The sequence below is a fragment of the Canis lupus genome, chromosome 11 (genome assembly GCF_003254725.2).
Source record: "Canis lupus dingo isolate Sandy chromosome 11, ASM325472v2, whole genome shotgun sequence".
Taxonomy (NCBI): Eukaryota; Metazoa; Chordata; class Mammalia; order Carnivora; family Canidae; genus Canis; species Canis lupus.
Genome location: NC_064253.1, coordinates 15,436,844 through 15,460,299, shown reverse-complemented (window position 1 = coordinate 15,460,299; position 23,456 = coordinate 15,436,844). Strand labels below are relative to the sequence as shown.

The window sequence follows — 23,456 nt, the reverse complement described above, 5'->3', positions numbered from 1 at the left end:
CCCTGCCAGATCTCTTGCCTACCCCTTCCCTCCTGTCCTGATGCCAGCTTTTCAGAAGGGATCATCTGTCCCTTTGTTACTAAAAAACAAGCAGCTCTCTTGGGAAGCCAAAGTCAACTCGCTTTGGGGGATTGAAGGAGCTGCCGGGTGGTATACATGCAGTCCAGCTATGTGATTCTCCTACAGGTTTTCTAACCCAGGGCTCCTCCTGCAGAGGGGAGAGAATGAAGGTGTGCACAGCTGTCTCCACAAGAAGCCTTTATCATAGTTCAGAAGTGTCGAGGAGACCTTGCAAAGTATTTAGAGCCCATTGTTACCAAGTGTCTCAGTTTATCTACCCAAAGAGTTTTAGGGAAGAGAAAACATTATGATTAGGGTTTAGGTGGTTGTATGAACAGGGTGTCAAGAACAGCCTAAACCCATGTGGATATAGTGGAAGTTTCTTCCTGTCACATCGAGTTCTCCTGACTGCTGACCCATTGGCCCTCCACACACCACACTGCCTGCATGCACCATTGCACCTTCCCACATTTCAAGAACTAAAGCAGCACAAAATGTTGAGGTCTGGCTGTGCTCCTGTGTCAAGATTAGTTGTAAGTTCCAGAGTACCCTCAGCCAGCTGAGTCATTGTACCTTTCACAAAGACTCAAACTGGTCGTTGGTTATCACCCAGCCATATTAGCAACGTGACAAAGACAGTTCAGAACAAGGCATATCTATCCTACTCCACCCCCTACCTTCTGAGTGACTACTCTGTGCCAGGCATTCTACTTTATACTTCACATCTGATTTAATTAATGCACAGAACATTCCCATGTATTTAGCCCATGCTACAAATAATAAAAGTGTTGGTCGACAATTAGATGCTATAGGTACCACAGCCAACCTTTGGGAGGCCAAGGATGGACACCAGGTCTCCTGACATGAGAGCACTTGCTTGTCCTCCCACAGTGCTATTGCTGCAATGTGTTTGAACCCAGAACTATCCATTAGGGTCAGCTGGGGGACTTGAAAATGAATCAGTCAGAACCCCTTCAGGTGCAGCCCAGGCTGCCTGGGGAAGAGCTGCCAAGCATTCAGCTTCCCCCTCCAGGCACAAAGAGGACAGCCTGTCTCTCCATTATGCTGGGATGAGCATCGGTCTGAGCCAACCAATGGCTCCCCTGCTCTACCTTCTCCATCACTTGGGGTTCAGCCACGGTACAGGAGAGGCTGGAGCAGGAGGCTGTGACAGGGGTGGGGGCCAAGGAACGTCCCCAAGGGCACAGGGCCAGGCAGCCTGGAGAAGCCATGGGGGCAAAATGGGCAGAACACACATCCAGCACAGTGGCAGAGGAATGAAATTTGTACCAGGGGAAGATGACTAGGTTTTAAAGTCACTGTGCACAGTAGGTTGTGTCATTAACAAAAATGAATAAAAGAAGAGGAATACCTCAGTTGCTGAGGTCATGTTGCATGCATTGAGTGTGAAGGACTTGACACCGAGATGTCCATTGGCAAGTGAAGATTTGTTGTGAGAGACAGCAGGACTTGCTCAGCTTCCCCAGTACATCAAGATGTGATGTGAACTCTCTGAAGAAGGTGAGAAAGTGAAGAGCAAGAACAGTGCTGTCCAGGTCCTTTTGGAGCATTCAGACAGTACTCTGGTGCATGTGTATATGACATGTATCTCCCTCTTGAAAATGTGCTAAGTGAAAAAAAATGGACAGAAAGGGCCACTACTGTATACCATTGATATAAGACATCCACAACAGGCAAATCCATTGGGACAGAAAACAGATTTGTTGTTTTCCAGGGGCTGTGGGAGGAGAGGAGTGGGGAGTGGCTGCTAACGGGTATGGAATTTCTTTTGGGAGTGATGACAAGTTTCTAAAATTGATTACCATGATGGATGCACAGCTCTGTGAATATACTAAGACCCATTTTAAATGGGTGCATTGTAGAACAGGTGAATTACATCTCAATTAAAAAATAAGGATCTACACATATATTTCACTCAAACCATCATTATTTACTCAACCAAAAATAAAGTCCAAACAAAAAGCCAATTCCAAATTATATCCAGCCTTTAATTCTAGAATATATGGGCTTCTAGACCCCTTATGCATGGAAAATGCACCTCTTAATTCAGCTCCCTTCACAGGTTACCTTAACTCTTGGCACAAGAAACAAACCCTATAGATCAGGACATGGGAGACAGTTTAAGGGATAATTGGATTCTCTACCTCAAGAACCACATTATTTGCAGGAGTGAAAAAGCTCATGATCCTTTGCTGCCTTGTGTGTTCCCTGTGGGAACCATTCCCACTTGGCCTCTGTTGAACATACAGGTTCTTATATATTCAGGAATTTTAAAAGTGGGAATAGAGAAGGAGAAACCTAACATAGGTTCGTTCTTTGGGGTGTGCATTGATATATGAACTTGATCTTGGTCCACAATATTAAAAAGTTTGTTTTAAAGATTTTATTTACTTATTTGAGAAAGAAAAAGCACAAGAGAGCGTGAGTGGGGAGTGGGCAGAGGGAGAAGGAGAAGCAGACACCCGGCTGAGCAGAGATTCCCAGACAGGGGGATTGGGGGGTTCCATCCCAGGACCCAGGATCAGGACCTGAGCCGAAGGCAGATGCTTAACCAACTGAGCCACTTAGGCGCCCCTTTGTCCACAATTTTTAAACCTGAATGATACAAATGTTTGGATAGTGGTACGGTTTCATTATCAATGGGTGGTCCTCCTAACATGCTGAAGCTGGGTATTAAATGATCTGAGGTCATCTGAAGCTGAGAAAGGCACACTCTATCGAGCTGACTTAAAAGGAATGTTGCAGGGCAGCCTGGGTGGCTCAGGGGTTTGGCGCCACCTTCGGCCCAGGGTGTGATCCTGGAGACCCGGGATCAAGTCCCATGTCGGGCTCCCTGCGTGGAGCCTGCTTCTCCCTCTGCCTCTGTCTCTGCCTCTCTCTCTGTGTGTCTCTCATGAATAAGTAAATTTTTTTTTTAAAAAAAGGAACATTGCATATGCAATTGATGTATCACTAAATTCTACCCCCAAAACTAATAATACACTATATGTTAACTAAATTGAATTTTAATTAAAAAAAATTTTTTTAAAGGAAAGGAAAGTGTTAACAAAAGTAGAAAGCACTGTTTGGAAACAGCCTTAGCTATTTCACAGCAGACTTTGGTACTGTTCCAGCATAGGGATTCTAAATACCATAGTAGTCAAGTAATGTGTTCTCCTTATAAAATTAAAATGAGCATGCCTGGCAGCCTATGAAGAACGAAGCTTCACTCCAAACATAATATTTGATATTGTCCACACTTTAGCACTCTGTTACTGTTGGCTTACGGATCAGATGTGATGTTTTCTCTTGCTGTTCTTTAAAGAAAAAAAAAGGCTGGAAAATCCCCAGTTTGCTGGTATGGCAGGAGGAAACAGGGTGCGTGCACAAACACAGCACCTTCGGTTTGAATAGCAGAGTTTTTAGTGTTATTTCCCAACACCTTGCAAAGGACATTAATATTCTGCATCCCTCTTACTACTGTATTTAAAGACAAGAATGCTCCCAGAAGTTTCTCCACCTACAATTCTTACAGCTAGAGCAGGAACTAATTCTTAAAGGTCTCTAAAGTCTGGCCTTCTAGATTATGCTTCTGCGTGGCTTTCTCTATCACACCCTCAGAGGCTGTATTTTTGGGGAAGCTGGCTAAGGGCCCCCGGATGCTCCTGTCCCAGAGTAGTTGATCCCCAAATGGATCCAGATTTGTCTCTTTGCACAGCTTTGCTTGACAGAGTAAAATGCAAAGTAGGGGCTTCCTATTAGAAGTTCTATCCTTGTGAGAAGACTTTCTTTCTCAGTGGACAGCAACTATCCAGAGCAGTCCTGGAAGAAGTCCTTTGTTCACTGCTGGAGGCTGATTTGCTGCCCTGCAGAAGCACGTGCAATGCAAGGAGACATGCAGTGAGCCAGGGATTTTTCTGCAGATTCAGCAGGGCCCTGCACACTACCTAGAAGCTCGAAGAATGCTGAAGTCGTGTGTCAGTGAGCCTGAGAATGGCTCTTAGTGCAGGTGGAAAGCTTGACTGGTAGCTTCAGGGAGAGTCACACACAACTGTTACTACTTGTTCCTGATTTTCAGTTTGGGGGCCAATGGAGAGCTTATTTCAAATCCACAGATAGTAAAAACAAACAAAAAAATTCAGTCTCTCTCTCAACCACTTCTCTCACCAAACATTTCAGTAGAGATGCTCACAGGCAGCAACACAAAATTAATATTCTTTTCACCTCTCCTCCATATACTCTATCTGCCTGATGGGGCTAGAGGATCACACTGGATGTTGGCCAAATGAAAACTTTGGTTGCAAACTGATGGCCTGCAGGCCCACCCAGCCCTGGATGATATATTTTGTTTGGCCTTTACTGTGTTTTCAAAAAAAATATGTGAGTCGTCAATGTGTAAAACTCAGGAAATTTTACTTAAAAAAAAAATCTATGTTTCTGGTTTCTCTTAAAATTCTAAAGGTCAGGTCATCTCAGGCCCACATGCTCAAGGCATATAATGTGGTGAAGCCAAGGGGTAGCTCTGCCCTCTGGACTCAGGGCCTGCCAGTGTGAAACGTCATCTACTGATGAACAAGATTATCATACACACGCCAGAGTCCCGCATTCAGAGATGCATGAAATGAGTTCAATTTTGGATACAGGACTTCATTCTCCTGTCTGTAAGGAATAAAGACTATTTCGGACACAGCTGGAGAACTGTAAGGAAGAGCATACACTTGACAGGAAGACAGGCACGTGAGTTTTTGGTGCAACCCCCCTCTTCCCGTGCTGACACCTCATTTACCTTACCTGTACAGTGAAAGTATTAGTAACTACCACCAGTCATCTCATTCAGCATCCAGTCATCTAACAGCATATACACAGAGTGGCTAACATCAAGGGTTTAGAGTCTTACAACAGGGATCTACAATTAGGATTTCATTTTCCTCATATATAGAGTAGGGATCATAATAATAAACCTCTCAGCATCTGGCATATTTTGTAGAGTCAATCATTGTGAGCTTTTTTTTTTTTTAAGTAAAAAAAAAAATTACTAAGTGTTTGCCAAGCTTTGTGCTCAGCCTTGGCAATATGAGATTTTGGGAGGGAGTTCCATTATCAGGCTTCTACTCAGAGGTCCTTGATATTTAGAGGATCATATATGAATCAGAGCCATGACCCGTCCGTCAGAAAAATATACACATACAAGAGTTTGTGTAACATCCCAGGGATTTGGAAGCCCCTGAAGCCTATTCATGGGGTCTGCTCCACTAGGTAGGTCCTTGCAGGTTTGGCCACGCAGGATATGGAAGCGGTGGTCCCAGAATCACATAGGAACATTTGGTCAGGCAGGGCAGTTCTATGTGAAGACAAAGGGCTGAGGTACAGAGTCCAAGTGGGCAGGAAGAGGAATTTTTAATGAACACAACATCATTCTTTTTTTTTTTCAGATGAAGATATTCCTATTACAACTAATATAGTCAAAGCTAGCATTTTGCATATCTCTAATGTGTATCATTGAGGCTACTCTGAGTTAAGTTCTGGAATTAACTTCTGACCTATAATCCTTTAACTTTTTTATTTATTTATTTATTTTTATTTTTTTATTTTTTTTAACTTTTTTTTTAACTTTTTTTTTTAAAGATTTTATTTATTTATTAGAGAGAGTACAAGTGGGCAGGGGGCCAGAGGGAGAGACAGACTACCTGCTGAGCAGGGAGCCTCTCATGGGGCTTGATCTCAGAACTGAGCTAAAGGCAAACGCTTAACCAGCTGGTCACCCAGGCACCCCTATTAACCTTTTTTTTTTTCTAAATAGCTACATGTCATCCTGGGTTTGAAGACTAATTTTGATATTTATTCAGCCAGACCACTGCTTTTGCATAGGGTTGATTTGGCATATGCACTTATGTCCGTACTCTGGTCTTCTCCTAGTCTTCAAGCTGCAGTTCCCAGTATGCACAGAATTGGCAGCACAGGGGACCTGGTTATCTGTTGATGACCCACATAGTGGCCACCTCTGCCCTTAACCCTCTCCATTAGGTTGGATGCAACACTTTATCACGTTCTGTCCAAAACAAATGCAATTGCAAAAGTATTGGGAAACAGGTAGGTTTTACTGAGGGTTTGGGAGACAGAGTGAAAATTCACTGCATTTCACATCAAAATACCCATCAGACAGCTTTCGCCTGCCAAAGCTTTTCTCTTTCAAAGGCCAGACCCTCATATTTCCTCTACTGTTCCCCACCCACTCTGTAGCTTGTGCTAATTCAGAGATCGGAGCTCCCTAAGCAACCGCAATTTTGCATCCTCATTCCTGTTATTTAATACTGGGTGAATTAGGAGAAAGCCTCCTCACCAAGGATGACAATTTTATACCATTCAACAAGCAACAAGCCCTCCTTAGTATTCATGCTATTTGTGGTGGGGTTGGGAGGAAATTAAATAACAAATATATCTTCTTCTCCTCCCCCACCCCCTATCCCACCAGCTTTATTCTTCACTTCATACCTTGAAGGCATCCTTGATGTTAGAACGTGAAAACTCCTCTCTCATTTTTGAACAGCTGCATTATGTGCTGCTGTATACATGTAGTACGATGCATTTAGCCATTCCTGGACATTCACATTTTTTTCCTTTTTTTTTTCCTATTACAAGTAATGCTACAATCAAACAAATATTGCATACTTGTGTATGAGTAGGATAAACTACTGAAATTGGTATTTCTATGTCATGAGTATGTACTGATAATGTTTAATAGAAACTGCTGTCCAGGATTTTGTATTCCATCCCACTGTGTAAAAGAGACTTTTTTCCCCATACGATTATTTCATTTTATATGTTTGTTTATTCATGTCCCACTTTGATTCAGTAAAGGTTTAAGGTGGCTGGCAGGGAAATATAAACTAGAGGCAGATGGGAAGAGAAATTGCAAAACAAAGATAAAGAGAAATTGCAAAACAAAGATAAAAACGGACTAGTGAGTAAGGGTATTTTAAAAACTCATTCAAATTCATTCATAAAAATCCATTCAAAATCATGCAGACCAATGGGATGCCTGAGTGGTACAGCGGTTTAGGGCCTGCCTTCAGCCCAGGGCATGATCCTCAAGTCCCAGGATCAAGTCCCACATCAGGCTTCCTGCATGGAGCCTGCTTCTCCCTCTACCTATGTCTCTGCCTTTCTCTCTCTCTCTCTGTCTCTCATGAATAAATAAAATCTTAAAAAAAAAAAATCATGCAGACCAGGGAACCCTCTTTTGGCACTAAGCTTTCCAGCAGCCAATGCAAAGAGGGGAAACTGATTAATTATAGAATCCACAACTAAAAACAAAGCCATGGCTTGCCAGCCTCATATAAAAAACACTGTACAGGGAACCCTGGGTGGCGCAGCAGTTTAGCGCCTGCCTTTGGCCCAGGGCACGATCCTGGAGACCCGGGATCAAATCCCACGTCGGGCTCCTGGTGCATGGAGCCTGCTTCTCCCTCTGCCTATGTCTCTGCCTCTCTCTCTCTCTCTCTCTCTCTCTCTCTCTGTGTGACTATCATAAATGAATAAAAAATTTAAAAAAAAGATTGTTTAAAAAAAAAACACTGTACATTGAGACAGTGTCCTCAGCAATGGGACTTCCAGCGAGCCCCACAGCCCCCCTGTATCTGCCCATTTTTTCAGGCCCAAAGCATGTTGCCCCAAAGCAGAGCCCTGCTGTTAGATGTGCATGTGCTGATTATGTTGGGTGGGGTGCCAACCTGGTGAAGGCTGATAAACCAACCCCCTGCCTCCCAAGGTGGCCAGATAACAGGGTGTTTATGGCAGGCATTGGCACTCGAACACACAGACCTTCCTTTCACTTAAAAGCTTCTAAAAAAAAAAAAAAAAAAAAAAAAAAAAAAAAAAGCTTCTAGAAGTTGCCTTGGAGGGTGAGACCAGAAGTAAATCTGGGCCAGTGTATGTAAGCCCAGTAAGGAAAGCATTCCTGCAGGCAGCGTGGGTTGCCTGCTGGGTGAGCAGACTGGAGGGATGTGTTCTCGATGCCCTGAGGGAGCAAGGAGCCAGGGCCACCTGTGTAAACAGCCAGCCTTGCAGCCATCACCAAGGGGCTGAATCCCCCAACAGAGGGTCGGATGGTTCCAAGAGAAAGCTCTGACCCAAAGCCAAGGCAGTGGAAATGGACAGCAAACGGCAGAGGAGTTAAGAGACAGCCGGACTTGGACGTAGATTTGAAAGCTGGGCAAACTAGCAAGAAAGGAATGTCTCCAAGGGTCAAGGCTGACAAAATACAAAATGAAATGGATTAATGAGACATATAAGATTTTGTCCCCCAAATGCACTGAGCTGTGGATAATTTTACCCACGAGCTACCACACACTGTGGTATGGACACCCAGACCTGTCCTGGAGAGAACATAGTGAGAATGTATCATGAGAAAAGAGAAAAAAAGAGTTAAGAACAAGTGCCTCAGTCCAATGAATTAAGAGGGGTAGTGTCTTCCTCTGTCATTCCTTGGATGACAAAGGAGAAGAAAGTAGGAGAAAGTTCTCCAAGGGGGAAGAGAAAAAAAAAAAAAAAAAGACACTGGACCCTTGATGGAAGGAACTTTCTTTGAACATCACCCTGGGGGGCCACCAGAGAGAGAAAAAGGTGGAAGAACAGCAGGCCACTTCAAAGGGAGTTAAAAGGAACCAAAAGAAGCATTGGGTCAAGCCTACTGGTGATACGATATGTCATGAGGACAAAATGAGGTACGTTTTCCAGATAGAGAAGACAGATCTTACTCAACGGTCCTTAAATTCCCTTGATTCCTTTCAAGTGTATCCACATGAAGGTTGACTTTCTTTCAAACCATGAGTTTTAGCCAGTACAGCTGTTCTGGGTTTTAACTTCACCCACACAGATCCTGACTCACTATTTAAAAGCCTTCTGCCCATCAGCCCTGCCCATCAGCCTGGAGCAGACTCTGCTTTTGCTAGGAGAATGGGCTCCTCATCCCCATGTTCTGTGTCCCTCCAGGCTAGCAATAAGAGCTTCCTGGCATGTCTGGCTTACTGTGTTGGCGAATGGGGTTGAGAAGGAACTAGGATCCCAGCTTTAGATTCTGGTATAATTTCACTAGAATATTATACCCTTTGAAACAGCATTTGAACTTACATATGGAAGAACATGAAGATGCGGTAGTAAAGTTTCATTGTTGGACTACCATATTCTACTTTGAAACAGATTTAAGGATGACTCTGTTAGCCGGATGACTTCAGATATCACATGTAACTTAAATAACTTCTTAAGATTTTAAAGTCCTAGGTAAAAGTGAATTTATTGGAATAAAGTGTTCAGAATGTGACTGAATATGTAAAACTTAATAAATGGAGTACAGATTACCAAAAAAAAAAAAAGCCATTTTCTTATTGTACAAATAGCTACTGTTTCCATACATTTCATGTGGCAATCTGAAATTTTGGTCAGGACTCCCTCAACTCTATTTTTACAGGAGTTTGTCAGATGAACACCACTAGCAAGGTGCCACCTTTGATCAACGTAATGATTTTGATGTGAAAACCCTCAATTAAGGCTCTTAATCATTTCCTTGGTAACAGTTTTGAACAAAATGTAAAAGCAAGAGTATTATAATACGGTTATTTATTTTGCCCTCTACCTCTGATTATCCAGAGAACAACAAAGCCAAAATATGGAGGAAAGCAAGATAATCTTTTAGACAACCCCCCCTCTCCCGCCAGAATTCAGAAGTAGAACATATTGATGAGGCTTTTCCCTCCTCAGGTGGTGGTTTCAGGACTCCCCCCCACCCTTAATTGGGTATAGCCTTGACAGAGGAAGGTGGGAGCCAGGGGCCTAGACCATCATCCCCAGCAATCAGACCCTCTTGGGAGGATGGTTCCCCATCCCTCTTCTTTCATTCTGAGCCTCTACCCTAAAAAAACAGTTTTGCTTAGTGTTACGAGCCATCCTTCATTACCAAATTAAACTACTTTAGGTGTAGCTACATGAGAGGCTCAGACGCTTTTGGCATCAGGAGCTGGAAGACCTCCAGGTTATCGGCTTTGCACGTGGCCTCCTCTGCACGTAGAAGCCTTTCTTCTCATACTTGCTCCACCTGCCAGGAAACCCAGAGAAGTGGAATTCCACAGGGCTGCACAGACTACAGGCTGCTGCAATGCCGTGTTTGCTCACTGTGACCTAGCATGCAAGCATGTGGACATAGGGTAGTTACCAGCCACCCCACCCTCACCCCCACCCCCTCCTGGCAGCCCTGAGAACTATGCAGGTCAGGTTGTGAAACAGCATCCCTGGTGATTTAGAAAAGTGTTGGGAATTCACAGGAAGTTGGTCTTGTTTTATTTATTTTTATTTTTTATCTTTGGTCTTGTTTTAAATTCTGCTCATTGCACTAGTAGAAAACAAGGAGTATGATTACTCTTTATTCTCCCTAACATCCCAAGGGAGCTACATGCCATGTGATTCTTTCAAGGAGACATGATGACATGGAGGGGGCTCCTTTACCCAGGTAGATGGCAAAAATAACTAAAGTAAGATCGGCGAGGGGGGGTGGAGAATACTGATATTATAAAATAAAATGTGCAAATATGAGATTAGAAATATATCATTTGTATTCAATGAAAAAAGAGAATATATTTTAAAACTGATACCATATCATGTGATGCAAAGAAATAAGTATCTAGGGGTGCCTGGGTGGTACAGGTGGTTAAGCGACTGAGTCTTGATTTCAGCTCAGGTCACCGATCTCAGGGTCATGGAGTCAAGCCCTGCATCAGGCTCTGTGCTGGATGTGGAGTTAGCTTGAGATTCTCCCCCCACCGCCACCCTGCTGCTGCCTGCTGCACCCCACCCCCAGTAATAAATAAACACATTTTTAAAGAAAAAGAAAGAAGTATCTAATTTTTGCTGGGTATGGGGGGGAAGTACAGTATATATATCATGCAGAAAGCAAATTTTCTCCATTGTTGGAGGATATTTGGAATTGGTATCTAAATCTTCTTAAATTTACAAGGTTTTTTTCAGCATTGTTTTTTACATCCTGTCCCAACATCTAGGTCCTAGACATCAGACCTCCTTTCCCCAAGATCTGGAGACTTTTTTTCCCCCTCATTCAAACAAGAGGCCAGTGAGAATAAATTCAAACATACAGTTGTAAAAGTCTCTCTCCCACACTTATATTTTGACAGCAGCCACAGAATATGAAACCAGCGGGGGATGTAAGTGGATGATGGTAAGGCTGTACCAGGTGGGAGGAATATGCTGATGGGGGAGCCTGGCCCTCAATTAATGAATGACATCAACGCCTTTCATGTTGAACGGCACACCTAAGGGCTGGGTGAGACAAGCAGGAAAGAGAAAGATCCCATCTTGTTAATTGACCTAATCGCACCTCCTCCTCCAGAACTACAGATGATTTATAACACAGAACTTCCTCTAATGTCATCAAACTGCCTCTCCCAGAAATGACACACAGTAGAGATTGTGAATAGTGATAATGAATGAAGAGATACTTTGTCCCTACCTCCTGCCATTCTTTCCTCTGTGAACTTACTTAGGGATGTGAAACTCACTTCTTGGTTTTGGGAGTTTTTTTCCTCTTTAGTTTTTTGTCCTTTCATTTTACACACTCACACTTTCCATTTCAAATGGAGTGCGGATGCCACCGTTGGTATTCCTAACTTTGTGGTTATGAATGTTAGACTCTGGAAAGTAGCAAGAGTCATGGTGGAACTGGTGCAGATAATGAAAGCTTTTGGTCTTGGAAAAAGAGCAGCTCAGAATTGCAGGACCAGGGAGTCTGGCATTTTTCCTCATATTTCTAGGTGATAGACAAATTGTTAGTTACCACATGTATAATTTATGAGTAATTGCTCTAATTTGCCTCCTAAGTTTCTAAGTTGCCAGTTCACTGAGATCAACTATTTTGTACCTATAAAATAGGAATCATGTGATAATTTAATGAAGGAGTCAGCCAGTTAAGGCGATTTTTGTGCAAATGCAGTTAGGGCCATTGTAATCTAGAAAAGTGGGGGAGGGATACCACAGTCAAACACCTTAGAAGCTTAGTGACTAATATCACTCCTTGGATTAAAATTCTACACACACATTTCCTTTTGTGGACATATGAATACTACGATAACTGACTTTTCTTGGGGTTGGTTTGCAAGAAAACGTTTCCTTCCTTCTTGGAGCATGGTAAGGGCTGAATACCAAATCCCTCCTGTAGCTGGTCTGGGGAGACCCAGGGCTTGGGAGTTTGCAGATGACCACAGAGCAGAGCTGAACCTGCTGCAAGGATGCTGTACACAGGGTTGGCACAGAAGTTGTTTCTTCTCAAAGCAAATGTTCCATTTCTCTCAAAAAGTAAATTGGCTGACTTCCAGTACTGTTTTAAAGACCTAAATGCAAAACATTTTCTTGTGGCCAGCCTGTCAGATTTCTCTCTGTTCCTGAATCTCTGCGATTTATCCCCAAAAAATATTTCCTACCTATCTTCTCTACTGAATAGCCAAACAAGCTGAGGTCTCTTTCTCCCTGTCTGCCATCAGCAAAATTGTAAACTCTCTCCTGCTTGCTAAGCTCTGTTCTTGTTGATTTATAAGAGGCAGGAATGCAGCTTAATATTCAGCTCTCAGGTTTAAACTTGTGGTCCCAAAAATGGCAGAAACTAGGAAAATGAAGTTTTTAGCTGACCTCTGAGAACAGTGGAAACAGAAGCGACAGAATAAATGTGGATTGCTCAGGACATTTTGGAAAGTCACTCCTTTGCCCAACTCAGCTGGCAGACATCCTGGAACTGATAAAATTCCTTTAGCAGCTCATTAGAATTTAACTTTGGCTCAGCCTGTCAACGTCACAACCACATCTCTCAAGAGTACCGTTTGGCCACAGGTCTAATCTATTATCACAAACACAGTGGATCTTTCTTCATAGCATTCCTGACCATTGCTGGTATCCACAGGCATCAAAAAAGATCAGATATAAAAAAATTTAAGAAAAACAAAGCAATTAAGATAGCCCCTGCTTCTTTCTATTGAAACCAGAAAACTTATTTAAGTGCCCACGTGGCATTCGGAAAAATGACCATACTCCTACAACCTGAAATGAGACTGTCAGTCGAGATTAAGATTTTAAACCAGGGATCCCTGGGTGGCGCAGCGGTTTAGCGCCTGCCTTTGGCCCAGGCCACGATCCTGGGGACCCGGGATCGAGTCCCACGTCGGGCTCCCGGTGCATGGAGCCTGCTTCTCCCTCTGCCTGTGTCTCTGCCTCTCTCTCTCTCTCTCTGTGACTATCATAAATAAATTTTAAAAAATTAAAAAAAAAAAAAAAGATTTTAAACCAAATTTGGAAACTATCCCTATGGCTTCCTAACTTCTTTAGTGTGCTATAAGCATGTTCATGACCAAGGAGCAGCCCCAGATGAGTCTCATGGCTTAATGCTTGCTTGATCAGTGTTCAGTAAGCAACAGGGCAGGATGGGCAGCCCATTTATCCTCAAAGTGTGGTCTTAGGGCCAGCACCATTAACATAATCTGGTAGTATATGAGACAGGCAAATTTTGGGCCCTACTCCAACTTACTATAATAGCACTTCTGAGATTAGGCCCAGGATTCTGGGTTTTTACAAGCTCTTCTGGTGACTCTGATGTTCACTCAAGCTTGAGAACCACAGGCCTCAGGGTCTCTAGTACAAACTGTCCTGTCAACTGGCAAATTGATGGTTTGTGGTTGTACCTACACATTTTTCTTTCTGCAGATGAAAGAACCATGACAGTCATGCCATCCTTCTTTGGTTGGAAGCTAGGTCCCAGCTGCTCATTATTGCTTTCTTTTCTCTACAACATTTCCCCATACGTGGCCAGAAATGTGGGGCACTGTACACTGAAACTGAAAATGACCGTTTGTATTCTAAACTTGGAACTTGTAAGGAGCTTTTCCTAAACTTGTTGGGATATTTTTTGTTTGTTTGTACTAACAGGTGACCATACACCTAAAGAGTAATACAGTAATTTCCTCAATCAGCTCTCTGAACATCTCAGCCATCTGTAATACAGCAAAAAAACAGAAAGTGGACAAAAAAAGCCTTTCATCATTTAACATGTATGTTACAAAAACTGCACACCAAAGCTCCATTCTTTATTTGTTTTATTTTTTTAAGATTTTATTTATTTATTCATGAGAGAGAGAGAGAGGCAGAGACACAGGCAGAGGGAGAAGCAGGCTCCATGCAGGGAGCCCGACATGGGACTCGATCCTGGGTCTCCAGGATCATGCCCTGGGCCGAAGGCAGACACTAAACTGCCGAGCCACTCAGGCTGCCCAAAAGCTCCATTCTTTAAAAGAAATTCTTGGAGGCTGCCGAAATCTACTCAGTCTTACTTTCTAAAACTAGTTATGTCTTAAAAAAAAAAAAAAAAAAAAAAGGACAGCCCAGGTGGCTCAGCGGTTTAGCACCACCTTCGACCCAGGGCGTGATCCTAGAGACCCGGGATCGAGTCCCACATCGGGCTCCCTGCATGGAGCCTGCTTCTCCCTCTGCCTCTCTCTCTGTCTCTGAGTCTCTCATGAATAAATAAATAAAATCTTAAAAAAAATAAAATTAGTTATGCCTCAGAATCACATAAGAAGCTTTTTAAAAGTTCAGATGTGCAACACCTAATATAAGACCTAAAACTATAAAACTCTCAGAAGAAAACTTAGGTGTAAATCTTCACGATCTTAGGTTAGGCAACCGTTTCTTAGATATGACATCTGAAGTACAGACAACCAAACAAAAAAGAGATAATTAAGAATTAAGACTTTCGTGCTTCCAAGGTCACTATCAAGACAGAGAGTGAAGAAACACTCCACAGAGTAGTAGGAAATATTTGCAAATCATGTATCTGAAGAGAGTCTAGTATCTAGAACATATTTTTAAAAAACCTTACAACTCAATGATAAACCCAAATAACCCAATTTTAAAATACATGATATATTTGAACAGATATTTCTCCAAAGAGGATGTACACATGGCCGATAAGCACACAAAAAGATGCTCAACATCATGCATCAGTAGGGAGATGCAATTCAAGAAGACAGTGAGACACTGTGTCACACCAGGACACCTAGAATCCAAAAGATGGAAGAAAGTGGCAAGTGTTGACAAGGATATGGAGAAATTGGAAGCTTCACACATGGCTAGTAAGAATGTATAATGGCACAGCCACTTTGGAAAATAGTCTGGCAGTTCTTCAAAAGCTTAAAAATGGAGTTACCATATGACCCAGCAGTTCCACCCCTAGGTATATATCCAAGAGAAGGGGATACATGAAAACTTGTACAAGAAAGCTCACAGTAGGCTTGTTCCTTAACATCATAAAGTGGAAACAACTCCAATGTCCATCAACTAACGAATGGATAAACAAAATGTGGCATATTTATACAGTGGGTTATTATTCACCCACAAAAAGGAAGTATTGATACATTCCATAACATGGATGAACCTTGAAAACATAAGTGAAAGAAGCCAGACACAAAAAGCCACATATTGTGTGATTCCATTTATATGAAATGTCCAGAATACGCAAAGCCACAGACAACAGAAAGCAGACTAGTGGATTAGTAGTTGCCAGGGACTGGCGGAAGAGTGATGGCCACACAACTTTGTGAAATACTAAAACCACTCAACTGCTCACTTAAAAGAATGCTATTTTATGGTATGTAAATTCTATTTCACTTCCTAAAAAATGGGCAGCAGGGTGGATTTGGCCTATGGGGACCATAGTTTGCCAGTACCCAGTTTAAAGATACACAAACATTTCCATAACAACAACAAAAAAAAGAATGTATGATCTATACTTCATTAGATACTAGAAACACCAAGGATGGGGTCTGGGTATCTGAAATTTTGACAAGTTTCCAAGTAACTTACTTGAAACCAATCAACCTCTGGGTGGAAAATCAATAGTTGAGGGCCACTGCTCTCTATAGAGTTCTGTTAGTCTGACTGTCTTAGAAGGTCGGAAGAAAGGAAGGCAGGTTCTACAGGGACCCAAATTGGCGCTAGGGAAAAAAAAAAAAAAAAAAAAAATATATATATATATATATATATATGTATGTATATATTTGCTGACAGCCCAATAAGACACAGTAAAAAATAAGATGCAAATACAAAAGCATAAAAAGCTCAGTGTTATGAGGCCACATAGCATAGAAGCAAACAGTCATAGGTGCCATAACAAACTAGAATCATTGCTATATTACAACTTTTGATATTCACAGTGATGACCTGGAGGCATTCAGAGAGGATTAAATTGTGTTCAGTAGACGTTATTTAAGGCATTTGGAGGTAAATACTCATTTTAGGAAATAGCGTTTTAAGAATGCTCCAAGTAGTAAAACCTCAACAATTGAGGAAATCTGATTATCCAGGTAAGGTAGTTGAAAAATCCTTAATAGCTCTATTTTAGAGTCTTCTAATTTTTTTTCACTTGGCTTTCACAAACAAAAATCAATCTTGCAACTAAGGAAAAATAACAGGATATAAACTTCCTGAAATGAGCATTAGACACAGAAAACATTAGAGGGGAGAGAAACCGAGATGGAAAAAACTCTGTTTTTTTTTTTTTAATGCATACTCATTTCTAAGCCAGTAGTCCTTTTTTAAAAAAAAAATCAACTTTATTGAGGTATAACTGATATATATTTTAAGCATGTAATTTGGATGCCTTCAACAAGTGAATACACATGCCCATGTAACCACCATTGCAATCAATACACAGAACATTTCCACTTCCCTGGAATCCCGTGCCCCCTTTGCATTCAATCTGTCTGTATACCACCTTGCCCCAGGCACTCAGTGATGTGATTTCTGGCACTATTGATTAATTGTGCCCCTAGAATTTCAGACAAACAGCTTCCTACTGTGTATGTCCTTGTGTCCTGCTCCTTTCAGCACAAGTGTGAGGTACATGTATGCCACCTGCGTGTGATTAGTTCAAAATTCATGAACCCATTCACCTGTTGTTTTCTGTTGAGGACTCTTTGGAATAAAAATATCCAAGTCTTTTTATGGACCTATGTTTCCATTTCTCTTGGGTAAATACCCAGTGCTGGGCCATGTGTTAAATATATGTTTAACATAATAACACTCCCTTCTCCAGTAGTTTCACCATCTTATACTCCCACTAGCAATGCAGGACACTGCCAGTGAAAGGCCAGAATGTGGACCTACCCACTGGTAGATAGAACATTCCCTTTTGGTGATTTTCATCTGTCCTTGGCTCATTATTTTGTCCACTGTTGTAGGAGTTTCACCTGGTATTTATGTAAACATTTCTCTATACAGCTCCAAACCCTTTGTAGGCTTTAACCAGCATTAATACTGATATACTGTTGGAGCGTCTGGGTGGCTTAGTCGGTTAAGCATTTGCTTTCAGCTCAGGTCATGATCTCAGCGTCCCGGGACAGAGCCCACATTGGACTCCCTGCTCAGCGGGGATCTGCTTCTCCCTCTCCCTCTGCCCCTCCCCACACCTCATGCTTGTTCTGTCTCAAATGAATAAAATCTTAAAAAAATATATTGATATACTGTTTATTAATTATCTATATAATTATCAGTATACTATAAAATTAATGTACTATTAATAAAACTAAAGTTTCAAGCACAAAAGATTTTTCTTGGTAGTGATGGCTAAACCCGGTTTCCACAACAGCGTTTATTTATGTTCCTTTCTAAAAAGTGGACAATGACTGTGAAGAAATCCTTGACCATTCAACATCTTGGCTGGTTTTGTTGTTTATGCTTTTGAAAGTCGACTTTCTGTGGAAGTCAGTGCCTTGGTTCATGAAAGAGAAGCAGTAGTTTAATATTAAAGAGCTCTAGTTAAAGAGGTAGTCAGATCAGTTTGAAAACTGAATTCTTTCCATGGGCCTGTTCTTTACCACATAGAACTCTGGTTCCCTCATCTGCAATCTGGGGCATAGGGTCATAGATATACATATCTCATGTAATTGTTCTGAGGACAATGATCTCATGTAGGTAAAACCTTTGGCAGTGTTCCTAGTCTATATTTATTGCTCAACAAATGGAAGCTTTAAAAAAGATAAGTTCCAATGTGATTGAAGAAAAAAGTCATCCTAGGAAACACAGGATGAGTTCTAGATTGTAAATTCCCTCTCCTTGCTTTGACCAGGAGCATGCTCTCTCTCTCCCCCATGGAAGTCAGGGTGACTCTCATTCCGTTTGCTGCCAATCAGCCCATCCTCTGCTCCTTCTGGGGCTGACTAGGAGGACCAGGATATGCACCTTCTCTCACCAGATTCCAGTCTAGCTCACCTACTCAGAAGCCTGGACTCAAAACTAGCTTGCCAAGCTGCCTTCTGCCTCACCTGTTTCTGCTAATCACACACAGAAACACCCTGCTTCGTTTCAGAACTTGACCTTGGTATCCCACATGCTCAGGAGACGTATCAGACCTATGGGCTGATGGATTTAGAGGCCTCTGCTTTCTGGACCTCAGCCTAAGGAAACAGGAAAAAGCTCACTAGATGCCCATCTTAAAATCCCAGAAAATCATCTTTTCAAGTTTAGTTTTCCAAACACATGTACCATAAGGAAGAGAAACCCCCCGGTCTCAGGCTTTCAATTTAAAGACCATTTGGTAAATGTTTCTCTTTGCACCTGCACTTAGGGCCTTTATGGAGTAGCTAGCATTGCATCTTCCCTAGCTCCTAAATCTGGAGAAACTGCAGTCTGTCAGGAGGTGAATAAATCAGACCAGGAAATGAAGTTAATTAAGAAATGGATTGTGTTTAGGCATATGTAATAAGTAGAGCAACCACGGAAACTCAGGTTAACCAGCATTGTGACACTGAATACTGACTCGAATGCTGCTTTGAGGCAATCCTTGTTACCCTCTCTTCTCTGTGGGTTGTACCCTTCCCCCTACTGTGTTAGATCCAGCCTCAGGCCAACAATACATGAGGCATAGCAGAGGGGAAACTGGGAGGAGGACAGAGGTTATGGTCTGGTAGTATCTGGGTAAAGTCACACTAAACCTTCGTTCCAGATCTTTCTGTCACATACTCTATAAGGTATTGACTAAAGAATAGGCTGTCATCCCTAACCACTTAGCTCAAGCAAACAGCTAGCCCACTTGGTGAGTTCCCTCAGCCAGAATGGGTGAAAGTGTGAGAGAGTCCAATTTTGCATTAAATATTGAAAATAGGGCCCAAAGTAGGAGTGCTTTTTAGAGAGGTGCTTCAGGCCTCTGATGCTAACCTTAGGCGAGTTCTCTGAAAATTTTAGTGAATTATTTTGAGCAGCTTCAAGAGTTTAAAACCAGGATCCTTGACATTTTGACATCCTAGTGTATTTTTCTTTGGTTTTCCTGACAGAAGAGTATACACCAGTTGAGGAAGAATCAGGATTCACTGTTTGCTATTCTTCAAATGCTTAAAAAACTCACTAGATTTCTTTTTCTTGAAAGATTTATCAATTTAAAAACAAAATTTAAATTTCTATCAGTTTTCTAAAAATGTTTAGTGTCTTAGATCAAATGTATCTTTTGTTAGTTCAAACTAATAAGTAAATCTCTGTAGCAAACATCTTTTATGCCATTTACTCAAGCAGAAAACGCAGATACTTAGTTGGTTTTTAAATTCTCTTTTTAAGGTGGCATTTCCCCCTTTTTGCCCAATAGTTAGCAGTTACATCCTAAGGATTGTTTCCCTCCTTGATAACTGTTTTTTAAAAAGATTTTTATTTATTTATTTATTTGAGAGAGACAGAAGAGAGCGCATGAGAGAGCAAGCACGAGTGGTGAGAGAGATGGGGAGCAGAGGGAGAAGCAGGCTCCCCGCTGAGCAGGGAGCCCAACTTGGGGCTCCATCCCAGGACCCCAAGATCATGACCTGAGCCAAAGGCAGATGCTTAACCAACTGAGCCACCCAGGCGCCCCTCCCCCGCTTTGATAACTGTAACAAGTTACCTTAGATAGGTCAAAACTTCTATTTTGGTTTGGGTATTACTACTAATACTGTCTAAGTTCATCCTACAGAAATACCAAGGCCAATGTATGTATTACCCTAGTTTACATTTTAAAGGAGAATTGCGTTGTTTTAGGATCCCTTATTTCCGTTGAAAAAGACGTATTTCCAAAATTCAGGTGTTTCTTCTCTAACTAATTTATTTTAAAAATTTCTAAGCGTTCATAAAAACACTTTCCCTTCTAAGTGGACAGTCATAACTCTATTCAATCTTTGCTCACTTGCTTTATAAACAGAAAGGGCTAGAAAGCAGGTGAAAAGTATATCAGGTCGCTACTCTGTACCAGGTACTGGGCTAAACATTACCTACTCTACCTGGGCAATTCTCACAACAGTGACAGGTAACTATCATTTTCTTAAGTTCATACAGAAGAAAATTAAAGCTTAGAGAACACTAACTTGCCCATAGTCACACGGATAGAAAAGACATCTTTGTCATTAAAAAATAATAACAAAATGGATGCAGTAATAAATTATAGAATCACGAGTTCATATTTAGTTCCATTATTGTGGCTGTTACTGAAAGCATGTAGTTATACATATGCATAAACACACATACCTCTGTGTGATCACTGTTATATGACCTTGACACTCTGATTTTCCACACAAAGAAGTTAAGGTCCATGGAAGTGATAGGACTAAACCACAGGGACACAGCCAGTTAATTGAATTTCAGAACCCACAAGCAGATGCATTTGTGTGCCTCCTGGGAACGTGAGTGCTTAACATATTGGCAGTTTGTCCAGAACTTCCTTCCCTGAGTTCTTAACACATATAGAAGAACTACCATGCTCATGGCAGAGATCCATCCTGATTTCTTCAAGTGAGGCTGCCACTCCCATGCCATAGGACAAAGAAATAGGCTGTGGATCTATGTTAAGTATTCAGATGCTTGTTTGTTTACATTGCAGAAGTGTAACCATGGTAGCTTCAGTGCTGTCACTATCGAGTCTGTCAATAGAATTGTGTAGTGATATCACTGGAGTTGTGAAACAATCATTCATATCTGTCCTCATGTTTATATTTAGCAGTGACTGTTAATGGTCCAATTATAGGATATAAACAAGCTCCACCCAGAGTGAGCCTAAATGACGAGATGATTGCCTGGAGACCTAGGGTTACCCAATGCGTATTGCACTATGAAATGAAAATATCCAGCACAGACAACTTTATTGTGACTATAAATTTGGTTTCCCACTAATACCACTTCAAGCCAAATTATGTATATTTGATGAGGCATAATTTCTTATTAGATTCAGAGAATACCAGGGCAGACTACATCATGATGGGATTATAATTTGAATTTTAATCAGGTTTTGCTCATTCCCCAATACTAGCTAGTGAAATTAATTTGGTGCCATCGTTATTCAAATGAATAGAAACAACATAGGACAGAAAGAGAATAAACTGTGCTGCTTACCACAAAAAGTAATGTACTCTTTTATAATACTAAGTGTAACTGTTGGCATTTTTTCCCTGACCTTTCCATGAACCCTCTCTCACCAGCCTTGTGGCGGTCACTTGTCCAAGACAGATGTCTGACTCTGGGTTTTGGCATCTCTAATCAGGGATTTAACATATTGAATTCTGCCTTTTAATCATTCTCTAAAATGTTCTTTTGATAACCTATATGCAAACCGTGCATGTAGATCAATGTTGCTCATTTCTGACCAAGAGAATGTGTTGAAAGCTTTCCAAACAAGATATCATTAGTGAAGTGGAGAGGGAATTTAGTGTAACAGACTTTGGTTTGCTCCTTTGTACCTACTGTATTTCCCTCTTTTCTTCATCTCGCACATCCAAGATTTAGACATTTGGAATAAATGTTTATAACTAGAGATGCCATTAAGTGCATGAAGTCAGAGCTAGAATAGCTTCTAACACACGATCTTATTGTCTGTACTAACCACACCATCAGCTACCTGAGAATAATGTAAGTAATAGAAAATTGAGTTGCCTGAATAATGAACCATTTTCCCTTAAAACTAGCTACTTTTAACTCATTCTGTTGAGTAGTTAGCTTCTACCCAGAGTATTTATTATCTGGTCTTTGTTTCCAAATCACAGTTACATGTTTAAGTATATGAACAATTAGAGTTTCATAAAGGTTAAAGAGTCAGGTGGAATAAGCCAGTGGAAACTAAGGTGATACAATTTTGAATATTAAAACCATGGTATCTGCCACACTACCAGACAGATTTTTTTTAATACATGAAAAGTGGTAAAACATCATTATCATAAATGGCTCAGGGGCCTGGTAATATATTGTTTTTTCTCGAGTATTTAAGTCATCAAAGCAGTAGCAAGAGGTCAGTATCTAATGTTGCCTAACAGCTGGAGGCAGATCAAGATGATCTTAGACTTGTTTTTCAAAACATTTTCACAAGGGGGAATATTAATAAAAAATTGAAAAGGAAAGTTTTAGAGTTTGCATGAAATGAGCAGAAATAAGATTTATACTCTGCCTCTGAAAGTGTATTGAATATCACTTCAATTTGCAAATATTGATACAACTGTCATACTATTTTCACATTGCAACAATTTTGAGTTTTCTTCACTTGAAACATTGTCCCAGGGGGCACTGTGACTGTTAAACTAATCTTTATTCATGATTTATGCAGCCTGAACTCAAATCTCTGAAGCAAAATTAATAAATCATGTGTCAATGGAGAGAATGGCAGAGACTATAGACAATTTGAAGAACAATTTCTAAGTGATTGCTACCACTTAGCCAACTTTTAGTTTATGGAAATTTTCTACTTAAGATATGAAGACTCTTAGGACCTCCTGAAAACCGTACTCATTCGCTTTCTAGCCTGATTTAGTCCAAGATGGGCAAAAACCAGGCTATGCCAAACCCAAATATGGTCAACTCACCCTTTAAAAGATAACTAGCAAGGAAAGTCACATAGCTTGACTTCACAGCACACCAAAACTCTAACTCAAGCCATTCCTGCTGCAATTTATGTCCATTAGTTCTTGCTGTTTTCTCAGAGGAGCTTTTAGAGTATAACTGAGTACCCTGTGTGGAAATATAACCAAGCAATCACCTAGGAGACAAAGGTATGTTGATAATCAGTCCCAGAAGTGATGCTGGTTGGAATACCAAGTAGGTCTCCCCATCTTTTGGTTCCTAAGATGTTTTCCACCACAGTATATAGTCATTGCAGCTTTAAGCACACCCAGGAATTGTTAACTGTGATTACTTGCAGTGTGATTATTTTTTTAAATAAACTTTATTTTGTAGAACAGTTTTATATTTACAGAAAAATGAAGACAGTTAAAAAAAAGTTCCCATACACCTCACACCCAGTTTCCCCTACTATTTATGTCATAAATTAGTGTCGTATTTTTGTTAAAACTAATGAACTA

General features: G+C 41.1%; 1 protein-coding gene and 1 long non-coding RNA gene across 6 annotated transcripts in view; one reads left to right on the top strand and one right to left on the bottom strand.

Annotated features, from left to right (window-relative positions):
• LOC112650463 (uncharacterized) overlaps nt 1-21,018 on the bottom strand; it is a 51,446-nt gene extending 30,428 nt beyond the window's left edge. For 2 of the 5 annotated variants that reach the window (XR_007413940.1, XR_003130205.3), the window contains exon 1: nt 20,644-21,014. This is a non-coding gene — a long non-coding RNA (uncharacterized LOC112650463). Of the gene's footprint in view, nt 1-15,966; nt 16,098-20,643 lie in introns of all 5 variants that reach the window. The other 3 variants (XR_004803551.2, XR_004803550.2, XR_007413939.1) reach the window with 3 other exon arrangements.
• MARCHF3 (membrane associated ring-CH-type finger 3) overlaps nt 1-23,456 on the top strand; it is a 137,180-nt gene that overhangs the window by 37,596 nt on the left and 76,128 nt on the right. The gene's annotated exons all lie outside the window — the stretch shown is intronic.